The sequence below is a fragment of the Sebastes umbrosus genome, chromosome 14 (genome assembly GCF_015220745.1).
Source record: "Sebastes umbrosus isolate fSebUmb1 chromosome 14, fSebUmb1.pri, whole genome shotgun sequence".
Lineage (NCBI taxonomy): Eukaryota > Metazoa > Chordata > Actinopteri > Perciformes > Sebastidae > Sebastes > Sebastes umbrosus.
The window spans coordinates 9,417,008-9,430,462 of NC_051282.1; positions in this window are offsets into that span (position 1 = coordinate 9,417,008).

The following is a 13,455-nucleotide window of genomic DNA, read 5'->3' on the forward strand; positions in this document are numbered from 1 at the left end:
TCTCTCACCTGCCTTCACCTCCTCGCTCGTTTTCCCGCCTACTCCCTCTCCTCTTCCTCCCCCACAACCTCTCTCTCCCTCTCTCTCTCTCTCTGAAGGCCCGAAGTCTTTGAAAGCATTGACTCCTGTGGCTCTGGCTGCTGCTGTTGCTGCTACACTACCAGCTTGGATGGGCATGAATATTTCATCTGGGGAGAGAGAAAGGGAGGAGAAAAAGGGGGAGGCTGGGATTGAAAGAGGTGGGAGACAAAAGAGAGAGGAGAGAGGGAGAGACAGGAGTGATGGAGCAGAACAGGTGAGAGCAATAAATAAAGACAAATAGGAACAAATGCAAATGGAAAAGAGAAGGAAACAAGAGAAAAAACGGGAGGAGAGGCAAGATAGATGTGAGACCATGAGGAGGGAACTCGCGTGGAATACTAACTAGAGTTAGAGCAACAATGTGTAGGGAGACACATTTACTCCTCTGTGAACACAAACAGTATAACTCATACAAGTAGAAAATCATATAAAGCCTCTGCAATCCAGGCTTCTTGCACTCCCAACAGAGTAATTCTGATCTTCCTCATCGTCTACATTTCTTCACTCCATCCATCTTTCATAACCTCTCTCGCACTCTCATCGTCCATTTCAAGGTGACAGCTTGTGGGGTAATCTAATCCCGCGTCGCTACACATGGGACAATCTGTCATCGGCTGTAGCAGAGTGTGTGGATCGGTGGTGTATAATATATGTGTGTGTGAGGCAATTAGGAAAGAAAGAAAGGCAAATAGAAAGGAATGAAACAGCACAACCACAGCATGCCTTTAGACTAAGACATATAACACATGAATTATGTTATAAAACTAGCGCTGTCAATCGCATGATTATCCATAGTTGATCGTGATTATTTGCAAAATAAAAGCACATTTTTTATCTGTTCAAAATAAAAGAGAGATTTGTCAAGTATTGAATACTCTTATGAACATGGGAGTGGGCAAATATGCTTGTTTAATGCAAATGTATGCATATATTATTGGAAATTAATTAACACTATATGACAAATATTGTCCAGAAACCCTCACAGGTACTGCATTTAGCAGAAAAAATATGCAGTGTGTCAGTGTGCTGACTTGACTATGACTTGCCCCAAACTGCATGTGATTATCATAAAGTGGGCATGTCTGTAAAGGGGAGACTCGTGGGTACCCATAGAATCCATTTCATTCACATATCTTGAGGTCAAAGGTCAAGGGACCCCTTTGATAATGGCAGTTTTTTCCCTGCCAAAATTTAGCCTAAGTTATTATTATTTATCCTCATTCGCGACAAGCTAGTGTGATATGGGTGGTACCAGTTGATTCGTTAGGTTTTCTAGTTTCATATGATGCCAGTATCTTCACTAGCTTTAACACTGAGGCCGCTACAGCAAAGAAAACGCAAGATGTGTTAATGAAATTAGTGGCATTAAAACAAATTTGCATTAACTTTGACAGCCCTAAAAATATATAATTTGAATTCTAGATTAGGTTCTGTGAAAATATTTGAATATATTTCTTGTGTAGCCTGTGTGCAAATGTGATTCCAGATGCTATACATAGTAATGTAGGATGGTTGTGTAATGAGAGCCAAGCGGTGCTCTACACAAATATGGTGAATAAACTAACTAGCAGTTATGCTGAATAATGATGATAATATAGCTGGAGGTAGGTTGTTTAGCTCACTGCTCCACACAAATGTCGCAAATTCATATCAGTGTGTCCTCTGTACGAATATATTAGAGCTCTGACTTATTGAGATGTTACACTAACAAACAGGACACTAACTAAGCCTTAGGGGAGAGTGGGGTAAGATGAGCCACCCTGTTTCTCGGCAACTGTGCACATTTGTTGTCATGTGACCATATAGTCAGGAAGCACCCATCATTTCTATCTGGCTATGATAGAGAGAAGCATATGGGACCAGTATTTATTTACACAAAAAGCATTTGTCAAAGTAAATTTTTTATAAGCAGACAAACAAAAAGGGCAAAGTCAAAAAAAGCTATATTTACCACAGAGAGTGTACAAGGGGAATCGGCTGGAACACAACGACAAACTGGCACAGACAAAGGGAGGACACAGACTAAATACACAATGAGTTGAGGGTGATAACGAGGACAGGTGACAACAGGACTAATGACAAACAGGTGGAAACAATCAGGGCGGGGCAGACAATCACATGACGGCAGGAAGTGAAGTACCTGAAATGAGACACAAATGTGAGTATACCAAAATAAAACAGGAAATAACTGAAAAAAAAGACACAAACCTTAGAGAGCAGAACATGACAGGTATAAGCTCAACTGTATAGTCTTCAGGCAGCTACTGATGGGGGGTGTTTATTCACTGAAAAAACAGTCTGCACACTGTAGCTCCCTTCCAGTTCAATTTATTGGTACATCTTAGTGACGTTTCGAGCGCAAGCTTTTCTTTAGACTTAATAAATCTACACAGAGATGCCATCTTAATAGATAAACACTCTGGTCACATGATAAGTCACATGATACCACCAGTGACCCAAGTATCCCACATATAATCAAACATAATGTTACCTGTATATTTAGAAAAACACAAATATATACAAAAATTCATATACAAACATTTATCAATTAATAATATAGGTAATTATAATACAGGGTCTTTATTCACTGGAAACCAGTGGGTCCAGAAAGTCCCTGTTATGCAGTTGTCCCGCAGAACGCCTCAGACGTGATCCCGAGCATATAGCTCTACCCGCTTTGAGATCAAGCTGCAACAAACTCACTTTTAGAGATTGGGAGAAAGCGCCAGTAACCAAATGGACACCTGAAACCAAACTGCACAATGGACTAACACAGTTTGGATAAAAAAAAAAAAAAGACCAGAATATTCCTCTCACTCATATATGCATACCCAAATTAGTATTTAAACAAGTAGGGCAGAGTCTGCAAACCCACATCGTGACAGGAGGTAGCAACAACACAGACCAAACCAGGCCAAGTTACCACAAAGCTCAGACTTCATCTTACCAAAATGGTTCATTTTGATCCCGGACGAGCCCCTTATTTGTCACAACTCAGCTCAAGGCTGGACAAAGGAGGGGACACCGCACAAGTTACAGCTAAAAAGGTTATTTTACATACCTAAGGGAAATTTGTGCAAAGCTAAACTAAACACAAGCCAGGGGAGAGAGGAAGACTGACTGACTGACTGCCAACAGCTTATATAGTCTTGAGGCCAGACCAGGTGAGCTGAATCTCCCTGACGACCTGACTCCGCCCACCAGGCTCCTGCTCAGAGAGGGATGTCACTCAGACCTCCATCCATCATTCCTCCACCCAACACAATGGAGAGTCAGGAGGTTGCTGGCTCGTTTCAGTGGTGTCTGGCTGAGCTCAGTTACATCAAGATCAATGAATCAAAGCCGGGGGAGTTTTAATACCAAACAGTCTTTCTCTCCAAATAAAACTGAACTCGCAGGAGAAAAATTTGCTTTGGCGGCCGGCAGCACTGTGAAGTATTAAATTGCTTCTGAAAAGTTATATTTATTGAATTTCTTTTATTGTGTTGTATTGGTCCATGTGTTATTGATTCTGCTGTTTATATACACTCAGTTTTTAAATACTATGGTTTGTTTTCACATTATGTTTTACACTCTCTATATTCTCGTATTCCTGTTGTCTTGTAGTGTGTTTTTAATCATTTTTATTCCTGGTATTTTGCTATTTCTGCCAGCTGATTTGATAACTACTAGCTTATATATGAAAAATCATTAAAATTAGTTATTGTAGCGGCTATTGGGAGTTCAGTTCTCTACCCAAAGTAGGAGAAAGAAATATTTTTCTGTAATATAAACCATGTTACGCAATCAAAAACTCAACTCGAATGAACCTTTGTCCCAGATCTGTGCTGTTTTATCTTTACAGGTGCTTTTAATGTTGCCAGTCTGCCGTTGTGTCTCAGCTAACCAGCTCACATGTTAACTCTGCCACGCTCGACTAGACCTGCAGTATTAGATTAGTTCCATTACAGTTGCTCCAAGTGCTTCATCTGTTTCCTTCTATTGTATTCTGTCTCTGATGTCACTGAATGTCAAAGTGACCCACAGCCAAGCTCTGGTCCTGGGGGCTTGTTTCTCAGCAGAGCTCTATAGATTATTCCCACAGAGCTCTGGGAGGGGTCAGAGGTCATCACTGCTTACAAACAGAGCCTCAGCTGGTCTGTGATGAAGCAATATGTTGGCTATGCCTTGGAGGTGGACAGCTTACAGCAGCATGACACAATTAGAGTGAGGTGACACTGCACCTTAAAAACAAATGCTTTAGCTCAACAAAAAAATAAATAATGCAACAGTTTGCATCAAACGTTTTTTAAGTTATGTTCAACCCGTGAACTAAATTGAGTTAGAGCAATTAGCTTTTCCTCTACAATCTACTGTATTTTGTATTGTAACCACTTACTTAATATTTGGTAGCATAAACACTAGTTTTTAAGTTGACTACTCGTAAAAATTAAGTTGTTCAATCTACTTTTTAAGTATTTTTAAGTGTTATACTTATAATAATAATGACCATAATAGTATGAAGTTTTTAAGATGACAACTGCTTAAAAAATGAAGTTGCTCCAAATAGATTTTCTTCAGAAGAATTTTTTCTTTTAGCTTTTTCATATTTTTGTTCATGTAGTTGCTTTTAACAAATGAATTCCTTCAACAACAAAATTGTTGGCAATTCCATTTTTTATTTTGAACAACAGCTGTGTATTTGAATGCACAATATCTAAATCTTGTTAAAAAAAACCCACAACAACACAAATTAAAATGCCCCACAAATAATAAATGATAAAATAAACAAATTGGCCATATTGCATTATGCCATGCGTTATTGGCCTTTACATAATTAAATCCACAGTGCCAAACACCAGTTTTAAAATTATTTTGTAAAACTAGGGTAACAAAGTTCCAAGCAAGTGCTCATTAAATGTTAACTTTCATTATAAGATCTATTAGATCAATTTTACAAAAACCTTAACTTACTTAAGTATTTGAAAAAGTATGAAAAATCTCGACACAGAATCAATACACCTCTTTGAAGTTTAAATGCTAGTGTAGTATAAAAGACTTTTGGAAGAGGTTTTGGAACAACTGACAATTTCATCAAGTTATTACAACTTGAATTTTGTTTTATATCAATTAACGCAGAAATTTGAGTTTAAATTGCACAAATTATTAAGTTGATGTAATTACCGGCCTTATTATGTCAACACAACTCATCAAAATAATGTTTGCAATTTAAAAAGTTGATTTAAATTAAAAAATCTAATTTTTTATCTTGCAATCATGAATTTAATTAAGTGGTGGTGTAGGTCCCCTGTCTGTCTTTTTAGAGTGTGGGACTGTTGATGACTCTTTACTACTTCACCCGGTAGTCAGCCATGACTGTTTCTTACTACTTTCACCTCAAATGCCCTTCTAGAAATTCGATGACAGCTCCAAGCAGACCTTACAACGCATAAATAAAGTGGAGAAAGATGCAGACACATAGTAGGAGTGACTCAGAGAGCTGCATCAGTCCTGAAACACACTCGTGATTCCTAATTGATGAGGTTTATTCAGCGATTGCGTGGGGAATTCGGAGGATCCATTACTCACGAAGTCAGACTGAAGACGTGGGCTGTTGGTTTATTTTCTTGACTGGAATTTTTAAATAGGGAGGAGGAGAGCGCTCAGAGGACACATGGGGAGAGAGTCATTTCTAATTTTCTCAAGATAAGGTTGTCAGCAAAAATCCAAGATTGCAAATTGTGTGTGTGCGTACCTGTGTTTGCGTGTATCTTTCTACCCGCCAGAAAATTGATTTCCAACAGATGGCATGAAACCCCTCAGAGGACCGGAACGTGTGCTCGCTCGGAAAATATTTGGAAGACAAAACACTGAGATGGATGCATTTTTTAAACAGGTCTATTCAGACACACACATGCACCTTGAAATTCAAATATCAAATATAAATTCAAATACTAACGATATATTGTCATATATTGGGATACTGTAAGTAAGACGATATATTGCGATTTTTGTATCTAGGATTTAGCAATTATCAATCTTTCAAGCTTTCAATCTCCCTTTGTTCCTCCTTATTCTTTGAATATGTATGAGCGGTTTGTATGCAATTGGACACTTTGGACTGTCGTGTCCCACACTCCTCTCATCTTCTCACACTTATTTGTCATCACACCACACTTTCTTATTGTCCAATTCTTTCCCTTTTTTGGTAGTTTATGCAGTATGCAGAAACAGGGAAATGAACGCCTCTAATGATGAATAATGAAAGAAGTGAGGGTGTTGAATATAAATGCTAAGATTGATTGATTTGCAAAACAGCTCCAAAAACTGCAAGATTAACATGTTGTCATGAAGATGTCAAAGTAAAAACAAAATACTTGACAGCTTCCTGCCTGTAGACGCACACAACTCGGTCATTTTAGTTCCAATTCCAAATCATTTGGGATGTGTTGTTTTATGGATGAAAGAATGTACAAAGTGGATTGTCACTGACAGGCACGACCGAGAGCCCGGCATGCACACAGCAGCCAATGCCCTCTCTGAACTGAGACCGGTGCTTCAAGCATTATCATGCATCTCCTCACTGCAGCGCAACGAAATTGGAAGAAGTGAGAGAGGAAAAGGTTGAGAATGCTACAGAGATGTAATTAGACACGGAGAGAAAGTGAATGAGGGAGATCTGGAGGGAAATGTCAGGAAGAGATTAGTGTGGAAATGAGTGATCCAGTTGTCTTATTAAACATATAAAACCCATTTGAACTAATGGTTTGATGAAGTAGAGCATTGAGACATGGAAGCCTTAAAGGCAGGGTGGGCAATCTTGAGAAACTCTTGAGTACACTAGATTTTTAAAAATGAACCAGTCAAAAAAAACAAGCCCAGCGTTGCCATCTCTTTTCCAATGAAAGTAACTAGCAGCACTAGCTCAAAAAGTTGCTAAATCTAGAGAGATTGCCCGTCCAATCATTACATTCAGGCCGAATAAAGTAATTGGATGGGTTTATTACTATCCTGAGACAGCCACAGCTACCGTATTCTTTTTCTTTTTTTTTGTCATAGCATTTAATTTATTGATCGCTGTCGCAATGTATTGAGAATTTCAACTAATATAGCAAAAAATGTTTTTAAAATATTTACAGACCCTGCCTTTAAGGTGGAGCTGTATGTGTATGTGCAATAAGGTGGCCACTATACAACTTGCAGCAGTAACAACAAATGTATAGTGTGTAAATGAATGTACTGTAATATAAAATTGAAAAAATTGTAGATAAATAAATAGTCTATATTGATATTATACATAAATTGTTCAGTCTTTGCCAGTTGTTGCAACCAAATGTGTATTAAATCCTCACATTAATAAAGAACATTATGATTTTTTAACATGTGTACGGCACCAAGAAGTTGCTTTTATTAATTTCCTTACAAGTTATGTTGTGTGTTTACAGTCGTGTAAAACAAGAATGCTTCGAAATATAGACATAAGATATTCTATGTGCAACCTATAAGTCAGTTTTAATGACAAAATAACATTAACGACAAAACAAAAATGCCTGGATTAATATTATTTATCCAAGCAATAGTATTGACACCAAAGACATGATGGGCATGCTATATGATTTATGAATGCCCAGCAAAATGTATGTGGGTGAAATCTGCATAAAAAAAACAATAAAGCCCTAAAACCGTGCAAAAAGAGTGAAACAAAGCTTTTTCCAAAGTCCAACGAAACACTGACTGACTGACTGAGGTAACATGGCTTACACAACCTCAAGCGACCTCAAAAGACTGCTGGATTATTTTTTACCAACAAACGGCATTGAAGCTAGCAGAAAACAAACAGCTGCAGCGAATAAAAAGATCCTGGGAGATTTTCTGATGGGAGATGAATCAAACCAATACCGGTTTATTTATTACACCAATAAGCCATTTGGGGTGAAGTTCTCCAGCGCCATGAATGTATACATTTTTAGTGGCCTCAGAGGAAGCAAAACCATTGATTTGGCAGCATTACAGCCATGCTTTGCCCATTGAGATATACACGGCTGCCACACTGCACTTGAAAGAGTATCGCATTAAACCAGGGAGGATAAGCGAGGGAGGGAGGGACGAATATGAAATGCAAAGTGGGTGACAAAGACGGAGGAAGAGCAAAACGTGTTCCTGTCCAGATGGAGCCTCTGTGGGGATTTTGTACCGTGTGTGTGTGTGTGTGTTTGTATGGAGAGTAACGATTCTGGTACACTTCCATGTGGAGGCTGAGTAGGTGGATTACCTACCTTGAATCAAAAGGGAAAGTGATGAGTAGGTGGATTTAAGGATTTCGATAGAAAGTGGTTATCATGATGACCGCATACGATTTTTTCAAAATGCTCCTGTTCGGTGTGAAAACCAATATCTGAAATATTAAAGTGACAACCCTTCAGATTTTCATGAGATCAAACCCAGTTTCTGATTCCATTTATGATCTGTATTTTTCATCAATAAACATTCAAAGTATTTACATTATGTATTTACCTCTCTATGTGGTAATTTTCACTCTTAGTGGCGGAGTCCGCCATTCCTGCGCAAGATTCAAATGACCTACCTGGAAGAAGACAGGGAATGATGCACGTAATTCAGCATTGATTTTAACACTTGTTGTTGTTACCACCAGAAACCACGGGTGTCACCAAACCAACAATGGCTAAAATCTTGAGGATTTAGAACTTTAAAGGAACAGTGTGTAACATTTTCAGGGATTTATCAGCTGAAATCAAATATAATATTCATAGCTATGTTTTCATTAGTGTATAATCACCTGGAACTAAGAATTATTGTGCTTTCGTTAGCTTAGAATGAGCCCTTTATATCTACATAGGGAGCAGGTCCTCTTCACGCAGTCCGCCATGTTTCTACAGTGGTTACAGTCTCCGACATGACTGAGCAGAGTGCAAAACCATGGTACCGCCAGCCGCCGTCTGACTTCCATTGCCCCTAAAGTAATGTGTTATTATGGTAAGGATGGCCTTTGAGCGAGGTGAACGGCGTTAACACAGTTTTGCACTCGGCGGCTCACGTTACCGCAGTCTTGGAAAGGGAGGAGTGAACAGAAGAGTACTTGGTTGCAATCTGCAACCACACCACTAGATGCCACCAAATCCTACACACTGCACCTTTAAAGAGTAACTTAACACCCCCTGAAAATCTAGTTTCTGCTGAGCTCCAGTGGTTTCACTCCTCACCTTGCTGCAGTGACATCACTACGTGTTGTAGAAATTGTACAGCAACTCAAGCCCTTGCAGTATGAAGTAAACCCTGCACACGTAAAGGAGTTTTGCAGTTGCAATCTCTACACTTTTCTTTTTGAAAAGGATTAAATACACCGTGAAACACAAACATGTTATTTAATTTCCAGTGGGGCAGTTCAATCAGTATTTACAAGGGCTGTAAAATCCCAGCAGAGCCACACTTCATTTTGTGATCAACAGACACTTCCTGGAGAGAAAAAGTAGCTGCATATCTGCTTGAGCTTTTGAAACCCAATGAGTTTCATTCAGCTTTGAATTATAAAAAAATCTCCCCATATCCAGAGAAAAGCCAACACATCTGGTCTCTAATTCACTGTGAAGGAAGCTTGAACACTCTAACAGTCAAAGACAGACAGAAACGGCAATGACGTAATAAACTGTGGACTAATGGACTATTTCATCTTTTAGCATGAATCGCTGGAGTTTGTACTGTATGAAGGCTCGAGAGTTCATTTAGTATGATGGTCCATCCATTTCATGGATTACGTTGGATTACAATCTTTCCATTCCTAGATGGAACATTATGGATTAGATAGGGATTGGCAATCCAACAGAGAATATCATCCTCTGCTTGTGGATGATACGTGTTGAAGCCATAGAGGTTTTTACAGGAGCAGGTTAAATGCTGCAGCCAGTATCAGACTGTCCTGTGCCTTATTTTCCTCTCACACTGTGCTGCAGACTGTTCAGTGAGAAAAACAAAGAACCAATCCCTGAGTGCGATATCTTTGTCTGAGGTGCTAAAACTGAATAAGAATCACACATTGAATTTCTGTCTCCTCCTACGTCTCCGTGCCGGTTGCTGCCTCGGAGAGACGTCGACAGCGCGGAGAAAGAAATTAACACCCGACAGGCTGCCAGAAGCAGTTACAAAGTGGCTGTGGCAGGCAGTTTTGTTAAAGCTACAGCGCCGTAGCAGGTGTGAGACAAAAAAATAAGCCTTTAAGCCTGTTGCGTATTTCATAACATGGTTCAGATATGTCTGTTAATGTTGATACTTGAATGCTCTTTGCATGAGGCTGTTAAAGTTAACGTGATAATAAGGTGTTAACACAAATTAATTTTAACGCCACAAATTTTTTTAAACGCATGAACGCAATTTAGAAAATTTGAGGAATCCATTGGTATCAAACATGTCATGCTAGCTTGTCGTCAAGGAAGCTAAATAACGCTCCAAACTTACACAAAATTTTTGTGAGGAAAAACTGGCTTGGCCATTTTCAAAGGGGTCCCTTGACCTCTGACCTCAAGATATGTGAATGAAAATAGGTTCTATGGGTACCCACGTGTCTCCCCTTTACAGACATGCCCACTTCACTTTATGACAATCAAATGCAGTTTGAGGCAAGTCATAGTCAAGTCAGCACACTGACACACTGACAGCTGTTGTTGCCTGTTGGGCTTGAGTTTGCCATTTTATGATTTGAACATATTTTTTATGCTAAATGCAGTACCTGTGAGGGTTTCTGGACAATATTTGTCATTGTTTTGTGTTGTTAATTGATTTCCAATAATACATATGTACATACATTTGCATAAAGCAGCATATTTGCCCACTCCCATGTTGATAACAGTATTAAATCTCCCTTTAAGGTACATTTTGAACAGATAAAAAATGTGCGATTATTTTGCGATTAATCATGATTAACTATCATGCGATTGATCGCGATTAAATATTTTAATCGATTGACAGCCCTAATTGTAACAGCATGTTTTAACCTCTTCAGCCTCAACAGGTAAATCCATCACAACATGTATATAGATTAGATAGCATATCAAATGATGCACATGACATCTTGATAGTTCACCCGCTAAAAACACAACAACAAAATGTGTAATGTCAGTGTTTAGGGGGTTAATATTCTGCTTTAACACAGCCAGTGTAAGCAGCTTCTCACACGCTGCAGACTCGCACCCACACTGTAACGAGGTTGACAGGACTTTGACTCGGTTTGTGATCTAAGTTGTGTGACACGAGCCAGCTGAGTGTGACTCTCTGGCACGAGCAGCAGAGCCGCTGATGGATTTAATCCGTAAAGTCCATTAGTAGAAGAGAGGATTGCGTGAACAAGCGACGCTCAGGCGTGTTTTATCCACTGGAATGGTTGAACAGATTGACTCATTCTAATTAGGGATTACAGATATAGCTGTACAGTATCTGTTAGCTGCTGGTATAAATGTTGCCTTTTCTCTATTAGTCACTTAATGGCTTGTCAAATCATCACCATAATGTGTTGGTACACAGGCCAATATGTTGCATGACTTATGTCTTGAAGTGGAGAAGCATTAGTTGTAGCTGTTGCTCTCTTCAATTTCCCAACACATCTGTAAAAATGAGTTTCGTGACAGCAACCTTGAACAGTCAGAGCCTCGTGATGTGACTGTGTCTCTTTTTTTATTGTCAGGAGACGTGTCGGGGGGGTGTCTCCTTCGCTGAAGAAATGGGACGTGAGGCATATAGGGACTGAGTAAAGAGCAAGCGACAGTCAATCGACAAGAAGTGGAGGAGGTCTTAAGTAGAAATGCCACTGAGAGGTGGAGAGGGGGAGGTGAGAATGAGGGATGACAGAGAGGTGGAGAGAACGAATGCAGAGTGAGAATTGAATGCGTCTATTTTAATGGAAGACAAAATGGAGACATGGGGATTACACAATAGTGGCATGCGGGGATAGATAGAATAAGATAAACCACTTTACAATTCAATGCAATCCAATAAAATCGACCTGCTGGTCATATGGGAATACATGTAAGACACATTTTTAAAGGTATAGTTCAACATTTTGGGAGATACCCCTAACTGCTTTCTTGCCATGACTTATATGAGAAGACTGATATCACTCTCATATGTTCCTTTAAAGGGGACATATTATAAAAAAAGTTAGATTTTCATGTTTTTTTATTATAAAGCAGGCTTAAGTCCTATAAATACTGTGAAAGTATCGAAACCCTCAACCCACAGGGAAATACACACAGCCCGTATTCAGATATTGTGCCTTTGAAACAAGCTGTCATGATTTCTGTCCATTTGTGATGTCACAAATATACAATATTTAGACCCTTTACACAGTCTTAAACAAACATTCCAAATGTGTCCCAGTTTATTACTGGTTGCAGTGTATGTGAATGTCATCAACTGACAGGAAGTAAACATGGACCCAAGCTGTTGCCTAGCAACACAATCCTGTTGTTATTCAGTCAAAATGCGCTAAAACGGAGCGTTTCAGACAGAGGGTAAATACAGGTACATTCAGGCCGACAGTATGAGGAAAATACGTTTTTTTTTTAACATTACAGCATGTAAACATGTTCTAGTAGAAACACAAAATACAAGTATGAACCTGAAAATGAACACAATATGGGACCCTTTAATATAAGGCTTTGGCTATAGCAACCAGTTAGCTTAGCTTAGCATAAACACTGGAAATAGAGGAAAACAGCTCTCCTGGCTCTTTCCAAAATTTAAAAAGTATGTGCACTAGAGGAGTTCAGTTCATGAGATAATCTTACAAGCATATATACCTTTTTACAGTTTGTAAACAGTGATGACGTACGGAAGTGTGTAATGTAACAACCAAAGTCATTTTAAGCCAAACCCTGATGTTTTTGTTTTTTTTACTAAACCTAACAAAATAGTTTTGTTACCTAAACCTAACGAGGTAGTTTTGTTGCGTATTTTGTTTTGTTTCCTTTCAATTTATAATGTTAACCACGAGTTTAAAACAGTTTAAAACTGCGACCATTATCTACAACAAAATATTATTTCCTTCGAAACATAATTCATAATGCAGTTTAGATGTATGGGGATGTAATTTTTTTGGAGACATGATTGGGCTGTTTTCTGTAGCTTTATATTTTATGGAAGCGGTGTCAATTTTGTCATGTCACTCTCAGCAAAAAAGCGGAAAAACGCAAAATTGAAAAACAGAAAAATCCCCAAATGTCAAACTATTCATTTAATATCACAGTTTCATTAGACTTCAATGAATCACTAATAAAAAAAAAATAAAAAAGACTGCATATAAAATGTATCTTTACAGGCCTAAACAATAAATACACATACGTTTATATGCAGAATATTGTCTCTTCTATCTCCTGTGATTCATGTGTT